This window comes from Cheilinus undulatus, linkage group 3 (genome assembly GCF_018320785.1).
Source record: "Cheilinus undulatus linkage group 3, ASM1832078v1, whole genome shotgun sequence".
NCBI lineage: Eukaryota > Metazoa > Chordata > Actinopteri > Labriformes > Labridae > Cheilinus > Cheilinus undulatus.
Genome location: NC_054867.1, coordinates 51406820 through 51430843, shown reverse-complemented (window position 1 = coordinate 51430843; position 24024 = coordinate 51406820).

Here is a 24024-nt window from a genome sequence, read left to right as displayed (position 1 = left end):
TTCAGGATATAATCAGTGCTAAGCGGTGCAACAACAAATGAACTTCTGAAGAGGTTGTACAGTCATTTGAACTCATCTAATGTGAGTGTGTGTGTGTCTATGTGGTGAGTGTGTGTATGTACAGGTGTGTGAGTGGATATATAGGGTTTGTGTGTGTTTATAAGTGAACATGTTTGACTGGTCAACATTAGGTTTAAGGTGTTATAACCAGTTCTTAACCTCAAGTTATGTGTTTTGTGTTAAGTTATAAGACCTCAAGTTATGTGAACACAATGACTGCCTCCTAGTGAATAAACAAAAAAAGAGCTGATGAATCATGGTGTCTGTTTTGGTATTTATATTTAATATTTTTACATTTACTGTAGTTCTATGACTCTGTTAACTTAAATTATGCTTTCTATTTTTTTTCCTCTCATTATTATTGCTTTTAGCTAAAGGGGGAGGGTCTCCATATTGGTCTTTGCCATGGGCCTCCAAATGGCTAAAACCAGCCCTGCATCACACCTGCAGCTCCCCCTCACAAATCGTTCTGCTCTGCCAGTTTGTTGCGTTCATTTTTCTGTTTCTGCTCTTTTGACAGTGATTATCATTAGTACATTTAAGATCAAATAAAACATCCACGTTTGGACAAGTTTTACTCAATTTTATATTATTTCGAAATGTGATCCGTGTGTGTTTGGCTTGTTGATGATGATGCTCTTCGTAAAAGTCATCATCAAATACGAGTGTGGGAGAGCATCGGCAGGGAGTGACTGAAGAAATGTGTTAAAATGAGGGCATTAGAAGCTTATCTTGGAACACAAGACAGCACACCTCTATGAATTAACCTAATAAAGACACGCGCCGTCAGCGGACTTCCTCTGCACTCTTTTACGAATGTTCCTCTGTCCACAAACATCCAACGGTAATAATACACAAGTTTTCATTTGAATTTGGAAGTTAGAGTCTGTCTTCTTTGTGTGGACTTATATTTATAAAGGATTTCGGAAGGATTTTTTAAAGTAAGCCTTAAAAGAGCTGCAACTGGTCACTAAAGAGCCGCATGAGAGCCGCGGGTTGAGTATCACTGCGTTAGCTGAATACTTTGAATGGGGGCAAATTTCACTGAACACACTCACTGAAAATCTCAAGTATTTACAAGTAATCAGACTAAAGTCCGAGTCAAGTCCTGAGTCATTGATGTCAAAGTCCAAGTCGAGATGCAAGTCTTTGATGATATTGTCAAGTTGAGTCCAAAGTCATCAAAATTGTGACTTGAGTCTGACTCGAGTCCAAGTCGCGTGGCTCGAGTCCACACCTCTGCAAATTTGAAATTGCAAACAAATTATTAGTCTTTAAATTTTGAGCATTTATCTTTAGTTTCTGTTTTTCTCTCTCAGTGATCAGACTTATGCTCTCGCTCCGTTCACGCTGTCTGATCCTTTGTTTGCTTTCTTGAGTTTTTGCTTTCAGTTCTGAAACAAATATCACATGTTGGCGGGCTTTTCTGGGGTGTATCCCTATTGGCCAATGAGTTTTTGAGTGACAGCTCAGTCACTCTGGCCTTGCAAAGCAGATGGATACGCCCATTTCCTTGTTTCTCACTGGTGAACCCATCAAAAGCTCCCGTCTGCACAGTTTGGGCCAGTGACAGGACCAATCAGCGGAGGGACTGTACTTTCTGGCACAGCAGAGTCGTGACGTAAGCAAGCAGCAACAAGAGGCCGGTGTCGTAATGGTAGAAGACATTACTGTGGATGCTCCGAATGCGCCAGTTTTATCAGAACTTGACGACATTTCTTCGTTAAAAGAAGAACAAAGAACAGCAGTGACTTGTCTTCTCTTTAAAAACAAAGTCGTGTACTGACATGTCTACAATCACCATGGTTCAGGTTATGCAGTTCTTTATGGAGTTTACTCCTCAGTAGCGGCTACGTCACGTGTTTTGTTGCTCTGATTAGCCTGTACAGTAAAGATGTGGCAGACAGAAAGTTCATCCAATCACCCTCTCCGAGTTTTTTTTTCAAAGGCTCTGCCCTTTCCCAAACACCGTCTATGAGTGGTTTATCAGATGGATGTGTGAAACAAATCCATCTGATGTATCAGGTCCCTCTTTGACCGCGTCTTTATGCTAACAATACATCATCCCAACTATTGGTAATATGCAGTACTCCCTTTATGATTTTTCTCAGTCACTCGACATCACATGTCTCTTTGTGTTCTCACTTAATGGCATCTCTAGAACAGTGGTTCCCAAAGTGGGGGTCATGATCCCCAGGGTGGTCGCAAGACACTGAGAAGGTGTCGCAACATGCCTCCCTGAAAACAAAGAATCTTCTCAATGGTTTAAATTCTACATCTTAGCCATTTTTGTAAAGATATATGCACAACATTAGTTCAGTTTAAGATAAAAACCATGGCCATTTGGGGATATTCATGCTGAAATTAAAGTAATGCTTAAAAAAATCTTTTGAATGTAAGGCTGCACTTGACTATTCTTGAATGTTCAACTATGCCCCAACCGCCCTTAAGGACAGTGGGGGTCCCTGTCTCTGGCACCTTTATTTTGGGGTTGCAGGCCGAAAAGTTTGGGAACCCCTGCTCTAGAAGACATGAGACAATGGCTGTTTGAAAGAAGAACTGCAGCAGGCCCCGTTGACCATGCCCTGACATGGGAGGGCCCGTTCAGTGCTGCTATGGCACCTCCAGTCTTTTGTAGGCGTTTTTAAGACAATGAATGATCAATTAGATGTTAATCTTAAGTCAGGGTGGATCTCCCCCTACTTTTACCACCATGAGCTGGAAATTACTTCAAATTCCCGCCAGTGGCCTTCATGATCAGTAGATTGCCACTACATCCATATTTAAGTTAAAATAGAACTATAGGTCTCACTTCTCTGACATTTACAGACTGTTGTTAAAAGAAGAGAGGATGACACACAATGGTAAACATGGCCCTGTCCCTACTTTTTTGAGATGTCTCAGACCACATTAGTGTAGCATGTAGCACTCATTTCAATAACCTAAAAGTCATTAAATAAATCATAATGCATCGGTCATCATCTACATTTGTATAAGGGCTAGTTTTTACTTGGGTGACCAGCTTTCCAAAAACTACATTTATCTAAATATTTTGGCCCAATTAACATATAATTGTTTCTTTTTCCTCCTTCAGAACTGAAAATAATCTTTTGCCTTTGGCAGCGAGATCATGGCCTAAACTGCAGCTGCCACTAGGGGGCGATCGTGCTATTTTGGCTATATATTCCTTGGGCTGGCATGTTGTCATCACTGAGTTTGATGCTTAAAAGCTGTTATTGGTGAAGAAACTAGTCTATTGTGGTGGTTCTGTGGCAGGAAAAAGTGAACTCTCAAAGTGCCTGAATATGAAAATTGACATGGAAAACAGTCGCTTTAATCAAGAACGAATTCCTGAATATATTTTTATCACACATCATATTCACTAATAATGACTGATGGGTGGATTTCTGTAAAATGGATCGATCATTAAGCCAACATTTAAAGCCTATTGGGATTTTTTAAAAATACCATATCCTACATACCACAACATATTTTTCCTCCTCATTTACTGTCTTCAAAAATCTTTTGGGGGCTGGATGGGAAGCTGTGGCAGTCCTCATGTAGCCCCCAGTTGATGATCACTGCTCATGTAAGTTATCACATGGTTTATTAAACCTTAAATAAATAAAAAATAAACTAATGCAGTCAAACCAAAGATAACACATTACATTGAAGCAGACAGAGTTCCTTGACCAGCAGGAAGCTGAAGAAACAGTCAAAAACACATTTTTCATCCAAGATAGAAAACAGCACAGTAACTCCAAACCAGATAAAGATACAAAAGGAATACCTGTTTGGTAGAGTGTCATTCAAAAAGTGCATCAAACACAAATATAAAATACATTCTTTCTACATTTAATATCAGCATAACAAACTCAATAAATGAGCAGGAGGGAGTATTTTTGTCTTTTTAGACAACAACTGGAGCAAAATGTGGGGAAAAACTGAAATGATGAGTTGTGTTTAATAATCCCTATAATAGGTTCGTTACCTTTAGTTGTCTGTGCAAGCTATTTGAGTTCAGAGCTGCTGTGCCAACTCAATGGAGACAGATGGTATTCCGGCTTTCCCTTATCAAACTCATCAAATACACAACTCCAAAACGCTCTCGTGGACAAGTTGTGACCTGCACATTCACCACGCTATGAAATAATAACGTATAATTATGTAACATTAGGACACATGAAGCAAATACTCAGAACTACTTTCTGAGTAAACCCCTGGACAGAGTGACACAGTGCGTGCCTGTGGCAGTGCCGTAGTTACTTGGTTGTTCTGGCTTTACAGTTAAATGAAACGGTAGTCTCTTCTCAGTGAAAAAACACATAAAAGCCCACTTGCAAAAAAAAAAACACCTGAAAGACTCTGAGACTGTGAGAAACAAGATTCTCTGGTCTGATGAAACCAAGATTGAACTGTTTGGCCTCAGTTCTAAACATTATGTCTGGAGGAAATCAGGTATCTCTCATTACCTGCCCAATACCATCCCAACAGTGAAGCATGGCGGTGGCAGCATCATGCTGTGGAGGTGTTTCTCAGCAGCAGGGACTGAGAGACAGGTCAGGGTTGAGAGAAAGCTGAATGGAGCAAAGGACAGATGTCCTCAATGAAAACCTGTTCCACAACGCTCAGGATCTCAGACTGGGCCACAAGTTCACCGTCCACATGACAACAACCCTAAGCACACAGCCAAGACAACACAGGGGTGGCCTAGGGAAAACTCTGTGAATGTCCTAGAGTGGTCCAGCTAGAGCCCTGACCTGAACCCTATCAAACATCTCTGTAGAGGGGCTTCAAATAAGTTCTGAGTAAAGGGTCTGAATACTTGTGTCAATGTGAAATTTCTGTTTTGTCTTTATATTTTCAAAATTCTGAATTTCTTTTCACTTTGACGTTGTGGGGTAGTGAGTGTAGATTAATGAGAAAAAAATGAATTCAAACAAGTGTATCAGGCTGCAACATAACAAGACTGAATGCACTGTATGTTTGCAACATCTTAGTACCAACTTAATCGTGTGACAGTGTTTTCTCTGTTTCAGCAGCTTTAGGTGAACATGTCACTATAGAGGTGTCATTATTTCATAACTTCATTACTTTTGATTACTATCCATCATTAAAATAACATAAATTATACCCCATTTAAACATGTGACATTAAAACATATCAAAAATGTTGATAATCTTACAAGTAACGTCTAAAATCAATGTCCAAAAGCATCATTCCTACCTTTGCTGGATTCTTCTCAATACCTGCAAAAGTAGAAAGACATGACATTGAGCAGAACTCAATTTTAACCACTCACCCAGGTTCATTTCCACTAAAACATAAGAGGTCTAAAATAAGTCACTGAATGATAAACTAGGCATCAGCATCCATATCAGCTAGTTATCATAGACATGATGAGATTTTTCCAGTTGAACCCGTCCAACAATTATTTTTCTAAGATGATATGCTTGAATTTTGAGTTGACTTTAATCAAAATAAACTAATCTGCGGCTAAACTAACAATACAAAAACATATTTGTGCTTAATATTGAAATTCAAAATAAAAAATATTAAGTAATTCAGACAACTTAATTCATCATTAAAGGCAATTTGGTTTTACAGTCTACCACACCTTATTAAAGCAATTTAACTATTGCAGAAACAAAAAAGCCAAACAGCCACAGCAGCATACAGACAACCACATTTACAGTAGGGCCTGGCAATTAATCGAAAATTAGATTAAATGGCAATGTGGCCTGCTGCAATTTTTAAATTGAAGAAGGTGCTATATTTCATCCACCTGAAATTTGTGCAAAAAACAGTTTAAAACTTTTTTGCAGCAGAGATGTAATGCATTACATACAGGTACATCTAAAAAAATAGAATATCATGAAAAAGTTCAATATTTTTGTCACCCTTCTGAAAGTGAAACCCATATATTATATAGGTTTGTTATACATAGAGTGAAATATTTCAAGCCTTGATTTCTTGAAATGTTGATGATTATGCCTTACAGATAGGAAAACCCAAAATTCAGTGTCTCAGAAAATTAGAATATTACATAGGATCAATATAAAAGGATGCTTTAAACAGAAATGTCAGGCTTCTGAAAAGTATGTTCATTTCTATGCACTCAATACTTGGTTGGGCCTCCTTTTGCATGAATTACTGCATCAATGCAGCGTGGCATGGAGGCGATCAGCCTGTGGCACTGCTCAGGTGTAATGGAGGCCCAGGTTGCTTTGATAGCGGCCTTCAGGTCATCTGCATTGTTGGGTCTGGTGTCTCACATCTTCTCTACGGAGCTCAGGTCAGGCCAGTTTGCTGGCCAATCAAGCACAGTAACACCATGGTCTTTGAAGCAGCTTTTGGTACCTTTGGCAGTGTGGGCAGGTGCCAAGTCCTGCTGGAAAATGAAATCAGCATCTCCATGAATCTTGTTAGCAGAAGGAAGCATGAAATGATCTAAAATGTCCTGGTAGATGGCTGCGTTGACTGTGGACTTCAGAAAACACAGTGGACCAACACCAGCAGATGCCATCGCAACCCAAATCATCACTGATTGTGGAAACTTCACACTGGACTTCAAGCAACGTGGATTCTGTGCCTCTCCACTCTTCTAGGTCCCAGAGTCTGGAGGAGGAGTAGAGACACCCTCCTCTTCACAACACCAACAATACAAACGTCTTAGTGGCTATCGCCTCCCGAAAGTCTCTGTAACTGCTCTGTTCGTGGTTAAAAATGACATTACTCTGTGTGAGTTATTTTCTCCGGGTTGTTCACGTACACGAGGCTCTGCTCTGCCCGTGTGGAGGGTCTGTGAGGGTACAGAGGGGGTGAGAAGTTGCCGGTTGTATCTAGTAACTTCTCCGTATAGGGAGGGGGTCCTGTCACTGTATCAGTTTCACTTCTTAGTCGTGTTGCGTTCAAGACACTGTGGGACTTTTGACACGCATAGTGCACCCTCTGGTGTCCAAAGTGGATGGACTACTTAGCACTGAAAAACTCACCCGATCTGTTTAAGGCCGGATTAATACAGCTGTTTTGTTGTTCAATGTCCACATTAACATACCAATCTGTGTCACACTGAGAATATGGTATACAGTTGGTTGATGAGTTAATTCCCATACTCTTGGATGCATCATTCGACAGAGAGTACCAGTTGATCGGTTTCTATTTCAGAGATAGGAGATCGACAAATGTTTACGTAAATCAAAAGCAAAAGATGGGTTTTCCATTAAAATTGATTGATTTAGATGGTATTATACAAATCAGGGCCTCTTATAATGCAATTACAGTTGGACGTAAAATTAACCAAAGATTCAAAGTTGGAAAGGTGACATTTTTCTTGTTTATCTTTTATCAGACCACCCTTTTAGTATGACTAAGATAACTTTTTGAAGTTTTATTTTTCTATTTTTTCTTTTATTTATTTTTTTAGGAAATTACATAGGTTAGTAATTAAAAAATAATAACAATCAGAGCAGGAAAAGACACATAGAGAGCATATTTGATGCCTATGATTTAATATAATAATAAAAATAATAAAGTAAGAAAACACACATAATTGATAACTGGTACCTGTTAGGAACTCAAATATATTCAAAACAGCAATTAAACAATTCATAAAGTAATTATGAAAAACCAAAATATTGATCCTTTTTTTCTGTGTTGTTATTTGTTGGATTACACCTATTTTTAGCCCAGGCTTATCTATCATTTTATCCAAACATTTATATTTTTAGTCTGTATCACTTCTTGGTCATTTCTACAGGTCTATATCTATTAAAAATTTTGTTTTTAAATAGGCTGACATTTGTTTATGCTCTGTACAAACAATAGTCAATACTGCTTCTATGGATAGACTCTAATGTTTGCACATTATTTCTGAAACGCCCTAAATGACCCTTTTCCTTCTTCCACATCTGCTGTGCAGCTATGAGGATGAAACGGGCCTGTGCTGCAAAGATATAAAGGTTTTTGAAGCAACAAGAGATGTTTAGAAATACCTTGGCTCAATTCACTGATGAGTACCCCATACTTGGGCACAGTTGCATTCACATCTCATGCCTGAGTCCACCTCTGTTAGTGGGCTCAGGCCACTGGTCAGATGAACCAGAGTTTTGGGTCAAGTGTACTCGGATCTGGGCCCAAATCCCCAATGTGAAAGCACCCTTATGTATCTTTATATCTCAGGATAACCACTGTTCTTCCTCACATAAGCTAATTTCACAATCTCAAGAAGTCTTGTGATAATAACTATTTTTTTACATCAAAAACAAATGAGAAAAAGGCAATGTCCTCTCAAGATTTTGCTAAGTAGAAATTGTGTTTCCTCAGCTCTATTTCTATGTTTTTTTTTTCCTTTTAATAATAAGTGACTGATGAAAGATCTGTGTAAGTTTTTGGAACTGTGAGAAAACGTACGAAAACATCATTCTAACCAAAGACAGACTTTTCCCTCTTGGGATGTTTAATATAAAACCCTCTGGATGTAAAAGCATACACTTTTTTGAAGCAGACAAAGCCAAATGTAAGATAAAGTCCATCAAAACAGATTAAATACAGTGTGTATTGTCTCTTTGATGTTTTATACCATCCAACAACACCTCAGGTTTATATTAGTTTATGCTTGTCTATTTGGTAAAGAATTGGAGGTATAAAGCAACACATTTCCTCATGAGGCTTCTAAAGTTTGATTATAGAGATATAGAACAGACATAATAATGAATTACAGGGAACATTGCGTTTACTAAACATTTTATTTTTGCACACCTTCAACAAGTCCAACAAAAAGTGCAAACAGAGAAAAATCAAGCTCATTCAGGATTTTGGTCTCTTATATTTTTAGCCACAAGGAGTCGCTCTAACACCAGCTCATCAGCCTGAAGGCTGAAGTTATGCAGAGGAGGAGAAGGAGGTCTCCGTTTTTATAGGAGTTCAGACTTGTAGATACTTTATGAATGAGACTGTAAATCTCTGAGATACTGTTTGAGAGTTGCATGTTTTTATTGGAGCAAAATGTGAGAGGGTGGAGACCTGAGAGCAAAAACATATTTGTGTATAGTTGTGGTGATTGTTGTTGGCTGAACTGCATTTTCAATTACTGCAGAGAAAAGTGTCGAGAAGCCTCTGCTGTCTCTATAAATCAGGCTAATCTGCATTCCTGTTACATTAACCTTTGACTGGATGTGATTTGCATATTGGAGCTGGAACATGAAGAGTCATGCATAACAATACCCTACAAACTGTAATGCGTGCTAATGCTTGTTTGTTACATAATATCAATAATGACTTGACAGTACCCATTGTTGTTTGATTTCCTGTTTTCAGAAAATAACAGCAAACTCCATGTCTAAATTGCACAGATATATTGGTTGCAATACAGTAACAGTTCAGTTAACCTGACATGGCAGACTTCACATTACATGGCATATATTTCACATCCATCAGGGTAACAACCTATAGACCATGTTTGGGACGAGCAGAGCCTTTCAAAATAAAACTTGTGGAGTAACTGGATGAATGTTCCATCTGTCCCATTCATCACTGGCCAATCAGAGCAATGATGTAGTACACAACCACAACTTTAAATCTTTGTTTGCTTCTTTGGTCTTTCTTTAGAAAATTCCAGAGATAATGAAGAAAGTGGAGTAAACAGTGTTTTACTTGCATGCTTTAGCACTCCCAAGACATATAGATAGCTCAAATATTAAAAGTAAATTACCAACAATTTCCACAGGGTCTGTGTCTGCAGCATTCCACTTGTACTTTGGTTTTGGCACCCTTTCCCACTGGGTCCATTTTTAGAGCACAGTGCAGCCAGGTCCCAAGTTTATGCAGGAATTAAGACTGCAGCATACAAACAGCATGCGTCTTTCCTTTTCCAAGGTTGATTTGCTCTTTATTTGCTTCCTGCTTAGAAGTAATGTTGATGTAGTGATGACTTAAAGGACCAGCAGTTTGTTTTTGTGCTTTTCTGTGCCGTACTTCATTTTTGGGATGATCTGCTCTTTGCAATGAACACGCGCTGGCACTGAAAATAGACTTAGCATCAATCTCCAGCAGAAAGGTACTTCTGGCACGCTCTGCTGGGGACGAATCCTAGCACACGCCGTGGAAACCACAACACTGACTAGAAAGGTGCAGCACAGATGGAACACTGCACAGCAGGGGCGTAGCTAGGGATTTTGGGCCCCCCTTAACTGGCTAGCCAAGCAACAAATGTTGAATATGTTTTTACAAATATATATGCATTGTAATATATTTTTTAAAGGGGCTATATGTAACTTTTACACATTTGCCAATTACTATCATTTTTCGTGTGAAGGTAGACTTTAGTCATATGTGAAACATGACACCCTAACTGTCTCTCATGGTTATGTAATTAAGCCTCTAGGCTCCCCTCATTTGAAGGTATTTGGGCCGAATGTGCTCGCTCCCGCCCCCGCTGGCTCTCTCGCCCCCGCACGTTCCCCGAATGCTTCTTCCCCTGCTGCAGATGGTAGTGGACGCTAACCATAGTTTAGGGTGAAGCTACTGCTCTGCCTTGGAATAAACCTGACCAGCGATGGCTTTCATACTCACTGAAAAGCTAAGACAATACTTCAAACCACGTCAAATCTGTTGTAATGTATTTTGGAGTTATCTTGCACTCGGTATAACGCGAATGCTAACGCGCTAACAACAGCAAACAGCACCAGTAAATTACTGAATCTGTTCAATAATGTTGCTTCATTTGTAAATAAGTCATGATGTCTGACTGCTAGGACTGAGGTAACGGGTTGTTATGCTGTCTGCTTGTTTCCAAATTACTTTATATTACATGTTTACAGCATAGCCGACTGCTAAGGCTCAATCAATACAGCTGAGGGGAGTTACCGCTCGTCGTGAAACTTTTACTTTCTGGATCCCATTATAGTGACCATAAGGATATCAGAGTATTTCTGTTTTGTGATTTTGACCACATTGTGTTAAAATACTAACTTTATAACACTCTGCTTTCCAAGAGTGATGCTCTATACGCAGCTAAGATACTGTTATGAATGAGGTTTGTAAAGAAATACTAGTTGAGTAATTAGATCAAATAAAATATAGCAACACTGTAGGTAGTGTGTAGGTAGTACGACAGGATTATGATTGAAATGTATTACACCGCTCTCTAAACATGGTTGTATTGATTTTCTAGATGGAAGAAAACAACAGTGATGGAGAGTCTGGGCCCACCTGAACCTCCACCATGAAGCAGTTGAGATTATCACAGCATCCTGCATCAGTAACTGGAGATAATCTAAGAGGTATGTTTATCCTCTGTTGGTTTACTACTGTTGTTGTTGAATATTTCCTTCCAATATAAACAGTCCTTCTATGCATATACAACAATGTTAGATATTTCATATCAGATAACAGAAATACTCAAAAATGTCTGTTTGTATCATAACTTCAGCTGAACGATGTCAGGCGTGGCTGGGAGACTCCTAAGAAACAGGACTTAAAACTCAGCTGACCCCTGGTTCCTGCACTGCTTCCAGGAGTTGCCCCAACCCGGAAGCCGACTTGGCCCAGGTGATGGTATGTCAAACACATGACCACAGTCTTAACATCTCACATCTCTCTATATTTATGTGACATGCTACAGTGGAGAATTTTAGAATCCAGTCCTTCATATAATCATACCAAAGCACACTTTATCTACAATACTGTGAAAAACAAAATGCACAGTCTTATTGGTGAGGTGTCATCACAATATGAATACCATACTTATCAAAATCATACAACTGTTTATACCTTATATTACTGCTGTTGCATCTCCACATAATGCTTTTAGCAATTCAATGAGTTGGAAGCATTTTTTTTCAGCTCCTGCACACCTGAGCTTTCTTTTTTAGGTAGCTCTGTTTCTACTGTTTAATCAATCAGCATCAAGGTCTTACATGGACCAAGATCTGCAGAGCTGAGCTGGAACAAGTACTTTGTAACAGGAATGCTTTGTAATACTGCATATAAAACCTCATTTTCTCTCTCCCTCTCCCTCTAGGGGAACACTTCAGCCACTGAAAAAGTGAGGGCAAAGTCAAGAAAACTATGGATCCAAGCTCCATTTGTTTATTTTAGGGCTGTCAATAGATTAAAATTTTTAATCGTGATTAATCTCACAAATTCCATAGTTAACTCACGATTAATCGCAAATTAATCGTTTTTTTTTTTTTTTTTTTGTCTATTCTAAATGTACCTTACAGTACTATTTCTCAAGATTTAAATACCTTTATCAACACAAGTGGACAAAAATGCTTTCTTTATGCAAATGTTTGTTCATGTCAACAACCCAAAACAACAGATAAAGTCCAGAAAATTCTCTAGTCTGAGCTCAAAGATACTGAACGCTGCAAAAGTATGCTGAGAGCATAACATGGTAAACTCAAGCCCAGCAAGCCACAACAGATGGAGATACTGACCTTAATGTAAAATTACTGAATAATACCACAATGTAGAGTCAAACTTTAGACTCCTAGAAGTTAACTCCTCTGCTCTCAGCAGCTGAACACCAAACAACAGATCTCATCATCACACATGGACATAAAGAAGTCAAGTCTCTGCTGAGAGCTTAGCAGTAAGGCACAGACACATCTAATGGTGTTTCACTGTTCTGATGTGAGTAAGATGGACACATCTGCCCTGCTCAAGAGAAAAAGCAAGTAATTACTTTAGAAATGTCTGCTATTATTTATCATATTTTTACTTTCAAACTAAAAAAATGTAATCCAAATGTAAAATAAATGCTGACAGTAAGAAATGACTGTCATCAGTCCAGTAGATTTACTGGACTGATGTCAATAAACACACATGTGAAGCCTCTTTTCAAAACTCATGAACACACAAAGTAAAAGAAGTCTCAGTGGAGAACTTTTAAGGTGTACTAAGAGGACTTTACTATCTCTTCATTCTTCAGATCATAGAAGAGCTACAGATTTAATCTAAAACCATTTTTTCTTCCTAATTAAAGGAGACCCACAGTCTAATAATGCTTTCAGCTTATATTATGATACTCTACAGAGCTCGTTCACTAACCTCTGCTCTCCTGTCACACACCAGCCTCTGCTGCTCTGTCTCCTCCTCCCCCTCCTCATGATGCAGCTGTACATTCACCAGCATCAGACAATCTCTATAGGGACTGCAGAGTCGTTGACAGTTTTGCAGCATCTTGATTGACTTATTTAAATTTGGCGTTTATTCACAGTCCCAGTCGATCTTTTTAGTAAGTTTTGTTTTTTTCCGAATACTTTAACTTTCAAGCAAGAGCTGAGTGGGGATGAGAGCGGACCTTTAGGAGACGTGATCGGACCAGTCAACAGTCAATAGCGCAGCTCTGGTGCCGGTTCACGACAGATATAATAGCCTAAATAAATGAATAAATCAGACTGGCCCAAAAGTGCGTCGGCACACCGGGAAATGCCCGGTATGCCAGATAGCGAGTCCATCCCTGCAGAGTTGTCTGAGTGTCTCCATTGTAAACAAATCCAGCATGGCGAGGGGGGCGGCTCTCTGCATTAGCGGTGTGCATGGCTAGCGAGTGGTGCGGGCTACATAAGACTCTACGAACTTCCTGTAACTCCGTTCATGTCGACAGTAGGAGAAAATAACTTTAGTCTTATCTGACATGATCTGAAAGCTGAACCTGTCATCCAAAAGTCTCTGTCATTTCTCCATTTCTGCTCGCCATTTCTGCTCGCAGGAAGTGGCGCTATCACGATAGCGCCACTTCCTGGTCTGGCAAACTGGGTCGAGGGTCATACAGAACGCGCATGTGTTAATTGTGCGACAAAAAAATTTATAAGTAATTTGAGTTAACGCGATATTAACGTGTTAACTTTGACAGCCCTAGTTTATTTATAATAATTTCATAAAGAAATGTAAACAGATATACATCTGTATAAGAAAATCTCAAAAAAAGGGTTATAATGATCTGATAATACAGTAAAAAATAAAGTTTTTGAATAGATGTAACTAGAGGTAGTGATTTTTCATACTTGCATGCATGAGTAAAACAAAGTATACAAGGTCAGGACATCATGAAGATGTCACGAATATGTTCAGTGCTGTGCTCGGTAGAAGGCCGCTGATGAGATAAATCATAAACAGTTGTAAAACTATTGTCATTTCCTCATCTCTTCTGTATCAGGTAATGTTTCACCGCTGTGTCAGCAGTCCAGAGTCAAACATAGATTAAGCATAATTTCCCCATTTATGAGCAAAATTTTTTACTGTGGTTAAACTGAATTTACTTGCATCATTTCGCAGCACTGGACTATACTATTTGGACATTATTAAGCGAGGAGCAGAGCAGAGTATTTTTTTTTACTCCATTTAACACAAATTTCAGTCTGTTGCCTGATTCATTTTGTCATGTCTGATTCGATACCGACTAAAAAAAAAAGAAGATATAAACACGCGTTTTATTGCAGGCTCCTCAAAAGCCTCTCCCTACTGTTGGCCCGGGTCATCAGTACCCCCCCCCCCCCCCATGCTACACCCCTGCTGCACAGACAGAATAAGTGGAAATTGCAGGTAATGCAGAAGAGGATGAGTTGCTTAGTGGCATAAACTACTGTCCAAAAAAAATAGAACCTAAAATATACTGAACACCAAAAAAGATCCAGAGGAGGATCAGAGCCAAAGCCAGCAGATAATTTTTTAATCATGAAAAGCTGAAAAGCAATTGTGAAAATTGTGCATCTGAAAGAGTCAAGGCCTGTGTCCACAGCTGCTATCTTTGTGTAAAAAGGACCCATTTTTAATTTAACCCTCAGGCTACGGTCATTAGCTTTGGGTTGTGACTGACAAAATGAGATCTCAGAAACAGGAGGCTGAGATGAGGTTCCCCTTAAGGTGACCGGGCTCAGCCTTAAGAACCATATATGCTCTATGTTCTAAACGTATACAGATACGGACGAAGCTTTGCATCTATACTCGGTGTTCATTTCCTTTCTATTACTTTTTATGCAAACACTGCAGAAGCGCTCAACAGTGCCCTTCCACCTTTTCAACAGTAAAATCACCATTCAAAACCCCCATAGACATTTTCTAAAATCCTTATTACAAAACTTTTAATGCATGGTCCAACTTATCTAGCTGCCTGAGTCCTCATGACTATAAAACTTTTGATGCAAAAACTACCTTTGAAAACAGAGAAAAAGCATCTTCCTTTACAAGGAGGAAAAGAACTACGTATCCCACAATCCATTGCAGTTCATTTTAGTCCTTGTTAATTTTAGCTTTTCAAGTTTCCAACCATGTAAGTACCTCTTTTTCTACATTTATCTTTACTGTAGTCATATATTTAAAAGGGTAATGTCATACTTTGTGTATTTATTGCTTCATACTGCTGCAGCAGCATGTATTGTCGCCTCACAATCTCCAGGAAGAGCTGGAAAACGGCACTAGAGACAGGGATATCTGGGTTGAATCGGGTCCTCAGATGATTGGAAGAAAATGGATGTATGGATCCGCTTTTAGCACTCAAAAACTGAAATACTTCTCTAGCATACTCGTCAATGCACCTCACCAGTTAAAATCAAGACGGGGCGGGACCTATGCTACCAGCTTTGTCAACAGCAATGGCAGAAGTGAAACTGATCCAACTCAGGGAAAGTTTTGAAGTCTACAGTTGGCAAGACAGAATTCCTTTATATTGTTTTCAAGTTTTTTTTTTGATATTTCCTCGAGTATGGAAAAAAATAAGCGCCATTTGAAACAGACCTTACCCGTAATATGTAGGAAAGCAGAAGTCAGCAAATATAGCAATGGAAAAGAAACTGCTGTGACAGAGGTTGTGGAAGCTGCCAGCACAAAACAGACCACAGCTATGGACACAGGCTCTGATGAATCTAACTCATAGCGTAATTCCTGAGTCAGCCTGAGAGTTTACTCCATAACCTTGACGGTGCAGCTGCCTTTGATGTCTCTGAAGACGGAGCAGTCAAAGTCGGCCACCAGTTTCCTTTCTCCGGCCTTGTAGGGAGTGATAGGGATCTTGATACGCATCCGTGAGCTTGGTCTCAAGTCTCCAAGTCTGAGGGTAGAAATGCAGAGTTAAGTGATGTCTCTCTAATGCTGTCATGTGCCGGTAATTGCCAGATATTTCAAGAATAAGTCGTACTTTTCACTGTCAGCCATGTGACTGTGCGGAAGCTTGGAGTTCAAGAAAGCCCAGGACATAAGCAGCTACCACTGACCACTATGTTGAGCTGCAGCACTGGGCATTTTATTGTCAAGGTGATCAAAAATAAAGCGTGTTTACATAATCTGATAACTGCAGAAAACTGAGATATGAATTTAAACTAAAATTTGTCCCTTTGGAACTTTCTACAGCACAGGGACACTATTTAAAATCACTACAATCAGGAAAGTCCCAGCCAGAATTTAGCTTATCATCCTAGCTACTAATGCTAATTTTGCATTGTTATTTCTATCATTGATGGTTATTATTGCACATACTGCTACCATTCTACCAGCTTTATTAATGTTAGAGCTTTATCTGCAAAATAGAAGATAAGTTTAGGGTCATGGCAGCTATAAATTTGTCTTCCATTTGTTTATTTGTTGGTTCTCTTGTCCATCTCTTCCTGCTGTACTGCCACCCCCAGCCGAGCTTAGGCAGATGGCTGTCAACATGGATCCACATGTCTTCCTGCTAAAGCAGGGGTGTCAAACTCGAGTCCAAATCCAGCCGCTGGTACAGTTATACCCAGTCCACAAGATCATATCATATTCTTATTAAAAGAATATATATAATATATAACTGGTCCTAAGATATGAGGCCTGTGGATTTCCTCCAGTATAAAAATGTTAACTTAACCTTGATGATATGAAATATCCTTAAGTAAAAAAAAATAAAGAGTAGAAATAACTAGATAAAAAGAAATGTGGGGAAAAAATTTAATTTGTGTTTTCATTTCATATTTTCAATTCCACAGTTATCACTTCAATCTATTATTTGGAGTTTTATTTCAGATTTTAACTATTTTGAATTTTTCTGACATTTTGGCTTTTTCAATTTTTAATTTTGACTTTATCTCCTACTTTGACATTTTCAATTTATAATTTTGACTTTAAATCTCATATTTTGACCTTTACAATTTATTATTTTCACATTTTATCTAATATTTTGACCTTTTAAATTTATTATTTCGATCTTTATATCATATTTTGACCTTTCAGGTGCACCATTTTCAATTTAAAGCCATATTTTTTCCTTAAAAACATGATCGGAACTTTCTCTTTTATATATTTGCCTTTTAAAAGCATTATTTTAACACCAATTTCATAGTTTGACCTTTTGAACAAATAAGTTTGGCTTTTATCTCAGATTTTGAACCTTAACTGATTATATTGACATTTAAACCTCAAACTTATTTATCATAATTACTCATTTTTTTCCTCATCATTTATTACTGGTGAAAAATGAGTTTGACAGTCAGGCTATCTATTTGAGGGCATTTTTATCATTTATCAGATTTTATTCTGAATGTTTTGTAGTAATCTATTGATCATATTGATTAGAGAGAGGTATCATTAAATTATGGATCAAATATGATACAACAGGGTTAATTCAGAATCAGGACTCCTCTGTGATTGAGTTTGACACTCCTGCGCAATTGGAAGGTTTTTCTCAGCACTGTGACAGAGTCAAATACAGCTAATGCTGAGCTCATGGTGATTGATGTAGGTCTTTATAATAATAGGCGACATCAGAGAGTCAGTCTGGACCTGCCCTCTTTGTAAAGTGTCACAAGATAACTTTGGTTATGAACTGGCACCATACAAACAAAGACTGATCGATTGATTTGCATACTGGTATATCTTCTCGTATCTATATATAACAGTAGAGGATAATCCTTCTCCTTCCACTGCCTTTTCGATGAAAGTCTACAAAGTATGGATATTGATGAATTTATGATGTGTTTGGGTCAATAGTGCTGCTGTTTGGGAAGCGAAGTGCGAGAAATTCCTCATCAAAACTTAGATGAATGCTACATAGCAACATTAACGGTTTGTTTGTTTGTTTGTTCATTTGGATCCCCATAAGCTTAAGCATCAGCTATAAGCTATTCTTCCTGGGGTCCACAGTTTACATTGTGACAATACAATTTATACAATCAAAAATTACAGTACACTAACATAAGACAATACATCATATTACACTAACAGAACAGACATTTCAACAATTACAACTCAATCAAACAAAGTCAAAGACAACAGACATTACAATTGCTCCAAGTGACTTTAAAGAATAGACGTTAGCAAGCCCACGTGTTCAACAAAGTATTCAAAATTAGTATTGGCTACTAAAGTTTCTTAGGAGATAATATCTTCTCAGGGATTTTTTAAACTATAAAGAGTATTATGATGTTTAATATCATTGGGAAGAAAGTTCCATTCCTGCATTGCTCTGTATGTTACTGAGCGCTGAGCTGATGAAGTTCTTACTTTAGGCAAAATCAAACAACCTCTAACAGCATGCCTGGGAGAGTAATGATGTACATCTGTACTAAAGGAGAGCTTTTCATATAGATTTAAAGGGGTTTTAGTTGTTATGACATTCCGAAAGAAAACCATCAGTGCATATAATAATCTATTTTTAACTTCAAACCATGAGAGACTTTCATGCATTTTACTGACATTTGACCTAAACCCACATGACAGAGCCACACGTGCAGCCTTATTCTGGACCAGCTGCAGTTTCTTAATGTTGATGGAAATGAGACAAAGTATTTCCCATCTCGGTCACTAGTTTTTGTACTTGCTTTTCCCAGGACAGTCTCTGATCTATAATGACATCTGGAGGTTTGACATCACCTACCTGATTTAATAAAGTCTGTTTTATCCTGAGCTCAAGCTTTGGTTTAGAACATAAACAATAAGCAGTTCCAACTACTAGGCTAGTTGTTTTGGGTACATTTAATACAAGTTTATTGTTGCTGATCCAGTCTACCACTGACTGTAACTCTCTCTGTAAATTAACATTTAAATGATCAATATTTTCATCTGATAGATATATGGTTGAATCATCAGCATACATTGAGATACTTGCCTTATCTAAAACAGAGGGAAGGTCATTAGTGAAAACTGCGTACAGGAGTGGCCCAAGACAACTTCCCTGAGGCACTCCATGTTTCACAATCTTTACATCAGAGAAGCTTCCATTAAAATACACTATTTGTCACCTATCACTTAAATTGCTATTAGTCCATTGTAATGCAGCTTCAGAAATATCATAACATTTAAATTTTTGTGATAATAACTCATGACCTATTATATCAAATGCTGCAGAAAAATCCAGCAGTACTACTCCTGTTAGTTTCCTCTCTTTCAAAGCTTTGAACCAGTCATCAACCATCTGGGACAAGGCAGTAGCCGTGGAGTATTTTTCTCTATATGCATGCTGAAAATGTGTTATTAATCTATTGTTTAAGAAATAAGACTGAACTTGCTCATATACTATTATTTCCATCATCTTCCCTAGCAGTGGTAATAAACTCACTGGCCGACTATTTGAACCAGAGAAAGACTTATTTTTATCTTTAGGTATTGGCACCACTTTAGAAATTTTCCACGCTTACACACAAACATTTTCATTAAAACACTGGTTAATTATGTGTGCTAGGTGTGAGGATCCCTGTCAGGATTCTGGTGCTGTAATGTTTGCTCAAGACAGTCATATATTGATCAAGTTAACACAGTCATTGACGTCAGGACAGGGAGCTGCAGACCTTGAATTCATTGTTTTTGTAACATTATCTTTTATAATGATGTGTGTTGATAGACTCACTTGAATTCGCTCACTGTCCTCCAGAGACCGGTTCCACAGATGGTAAGTGTGCAGTTCTTCAGTGTCTCATTCACAGGGTTCATGAAAACCACCTCTGCCTCTGAACATTTTCCCACTTTGAGTACACCAGGAATCTGAAAACAAAACAAGTAGAAGATTGTTGAAACACTCAGTAGAGCTGTTTACAACTCTAAAGATATCCTGCCTAAAGTTACTGTATTTTCAACTCTCTTACAGAAACTTTAATTCACCCCCCCTCCAAAAAACATAAGGACTGCATTGGTGTAGAACATTCAATATCATTGATTACCTGCACTGTGACTGTGACATTCTTTGTCATCTCATGGTTAGCAAAGCCACCCTCCTTAGCAGCCTGTTTAAGGTGGCTGTCACCAGTTTTTTGCTCTCTAGCATGGGTCACAGAAGGACCACATTCAGCCACTTCCAACTCATTATGGCTCTAGATCCCACCTTGGATGTCTGAGTTACAGACATCATCTAGTAATCCCTCTAAAAACACAGACAGCTCTCTCTTTTTGCATTTCTTTCTCTTTTTCTGCCCCTCCTTCAGAATCCCCTTGTATTTCCTTCTTCATCTCCTTTTTCTCACTTTATGCATCCCTCTCTGCTCTTTCTGCATTTGTCTTTATTGTCCTGCACTACCCTAACCTTGCAAAGCAGATGTTTCTCACTGGCAAATCCATCTTGCAAAGCTCCCGTCTGAACAGTTTGGGCCCGGTTAGAAAATGAAAGAACCAATCAGTGACAAGGAGCGGTGCTTTCAGGTGCAGCAGAGTCGTGACATATGCAGCGAGAAGAGGCCGGTGTAGACATGGCGGAAGACATTAGTGTGGATGCTGCTAAAGCGTAGGTTTTATCAGAACTTGACATTTCTTCGTTAAAAGAAGAACAGAGAACAGCACTGAGTTGTTTTCTTGTCATAAACAACAAAAGTCGTGTGACATGTCTACAGGGTTGCATTGTGCAGTTCTCTATGGAGTTTGCATCTCGGTATAGCTACGTCACGTGTTATGTTGCTCTGATTGGCCCGTAAAGATGTGACAGGCAGAACATCTCCCTCTTCTCTCTTTCTACATTTCCCTTTTCTCTATTCATGCATCACACTGTTTTTCTGCATCTCTCTCATCTTTTTCTTCACCTCACCCTTCTATTCTACATCTCCTTTTCCTCTCTTCATGCAACTTTCTCTTCTCTTCTCTTTTTCTTTTTTTTTTTTTTAAAGGTTTATTTTGAGCATTTTTGTGCCTTTATTTGACAGGGGAGGACAGTTGATAAGAATCTGAAATGGGGACGAGAGCGGGGGAGAGACATGCGGTAAAGAGCCTCAGGCCGGATTCAAACCTGGCCCATCTGCATACATTTATTTTATTTAACCAGGAGAAAACCTCATTGAGATTAAAAATCTCTTTTTTCAAGAGTGTCCTGGCCAAGACAGCAGCAGTGAACAGAGTTTCAGACATACATAAAAACAGTCAAAAAACATAATACAAGATATGTAGTCCATATGCAAAAATAAAAAAATAAAAAAAATAACCCACAAGGATATAAGCAGCAGCTATTTACCAGAAACAGCCAGAATTAATCAAAGCATTTGCATCCAGAAGTGTCTGCTATTATCCTTCTGCTATTATACTATCCTTCTGCTATTCTATCTTTTCTCTTCATTCTTTTTCTGAATGCTCTTTTTCTTCCTGCACAATCTCTTCTGTCACCCTGTTTTTCTCTGTCTGCATCTCCTTTTCACCATTTATGCACCTCTCTTTTCTCTCTGTCTGCATTGTTTTCTTTTTCTGTATCACCTTCTTCTCTTTCTGCATCTCCTTTTATTCTTTTCATGCATCTCTTTTCTTTTTGTGCAACCCTTTATTCTCTCTGCATCTCATTCTTTTCTCTTTCTGTTTGCCCCTTTTTCTTCCTGCACCCTCTTCTCTTATTTCATCTTACATTTTTCTCAGTCCATAGCCTGCAGGCTAAACTGATACCGATACTAGAGAAGAAAAAATGAGCATATACAGAAGTTTTTGTGTGCTTTTACTGCACACTGCATCAGAAACAACAAATATAATGTCAACTATAACTGCATGAGGCAACTATGATGCCTCAAACTATGCATGTGACTATTGGTTTTCTATAGGGTGACCATATTTTGATTACCGAAAACCAGGACACTTGGCCCAGCAATGAGATACTCAAATGATACTCAAAGTTTACTCAGAGATGCCTTATAATTTCAATACATTTAAAGTATGCCTTCTCTTCCTGGATAGGAAATTGTTATATTACCAAATACTATTTATAACCAAAGACACAAATTCAGATAGGCTTCTCAGTGGAGACTCAACATTAGGGCCATCACTAGGATTGAAAGACAGGGGGGCTTAGCCCCAAGGATTGCAGGTATTGCTTGGCATATAGCGTGCACCTAATTCTTTTCTCCACACCTTAAATTGCTTAATTCATTAATTAATTCATTAATTAATTATTAGTTGTAGAGCATTTATCAGGACCTATAATCTGGCTCACTCACTTTTCCTTAGAAGACTGTCCTTTCCTGAGCCTTGAGCAGGTCTTCCTTCTTTCTAATAACAGCCCGAGTGAGTTTATGAGTTGGTGTTTCAAGGTCTATATGCTGGAGTGAGTTCATGGAAAATATGTTGGAAAACATATCCATTAATACATTTAGTAAAATATAAATGTGATATTTAATATCTAAAAATATATAGTTTATAACTCCTCTCTTTCTTCTTTAAGGTTGTCCAAGCTTTCCAAATAGAACTAGTTTATTTCTGCCTGCCACTGATATTTCTCTGTCTGAAGACAGTCTATACCAGTGGAACTCAACCTTATTCTACCAAAGAGCCAAATTGTCCATATTGTCTTAAAATACTTTAGAAAGAGCCACAATCCAAAACCAGTGATGTAAGAGGATCCATAGATCAGCTGATCCATAAATGAAAAAATGAAATGGTGAATTGTTGGATTATTATGTAATTAAATGGGATACAATAGGCCACATAAAATGTCTATAGTGTTAAAGGATATGTTACTAATAATAAACATATATTTTTTTTTATTAATGCAAGATCCACCTGGTCTAATGATGTGTTAAAATATTAGTTTGAGCTCTGAGATGCTTTTCAAACAGCTGATGAATTAAGGTTTGTTATTTGGGTATTTATATCTCACACTGGATCATTTACTGTAGTTCTGTGGCTTTATTAACATAAAATAGATGTTTTCTATTTTTTTCCTCTCATTATTGATGCTTTTAGCTAAAGGGGGAGGGGGCTCAAAGTGGTCTTTGCCCTGGGCCTCCAAATGACTAAAACCAGCCCTGCCTCACACCTGCAGTTCTCCCAGACACATCTTTCCACCATGTCTCATTCTGTAGCTTTGGTTTCCTTTTCTGCACTTTTGACAGTTTTTACTATCAGCAGTACATTAAAGATCAAGTAAAACACCCACGTTTGGACAAGTTTCACTAGATATTACGTTATCTCAACATGTGATCTGTGTGTGTGAGGGTTGCTGATGACCCACGACGCTTATCACGATGATCATCATAAAATACAAGTGGGAGAGCATGGGCAGGAAGTGACTGAAGGAACTTGTTAAGATGAGGGCAGAAGAAGCTTCGGTTTGAACACCAGACAGCACATCTGAATGAATGAGCTTAATAAGCTGAAGAGACGGAACACCAGCTGACTTCCTCTGCTCTCTTTTTGCACGCGTTCCTCCATTGCGCACACCCGACAATAATAATACACGGATTAAAAGGAAATAAAAGTTTCATTTAGACTTGGCACTAAAGAGCCACAGGTGACTGGAGAGCCATGGGTTGAGTATCTCTGCTCTATACATTAGGCAGAAAGTAACATAATAGTGTGGTGCATTCCTTAATTAATTTTGTCATGAAAACCAGGACATTTTCATCAATTTATAAAAAATGACCAGGACAGCCAGGACAGGACGGGAAAACAGGACATGTCCTGGGAAAACAGGATGTTTGGTCACCCTAGTTTTCTATAAACGTTTCTGTATTTCTCTGCCGTTATTAGACGCAGGTACTGGAGGTCTACCATACTGTTTCAGAACACTCTGATGGCGAGCATGACTACAGTCTGTCTTTT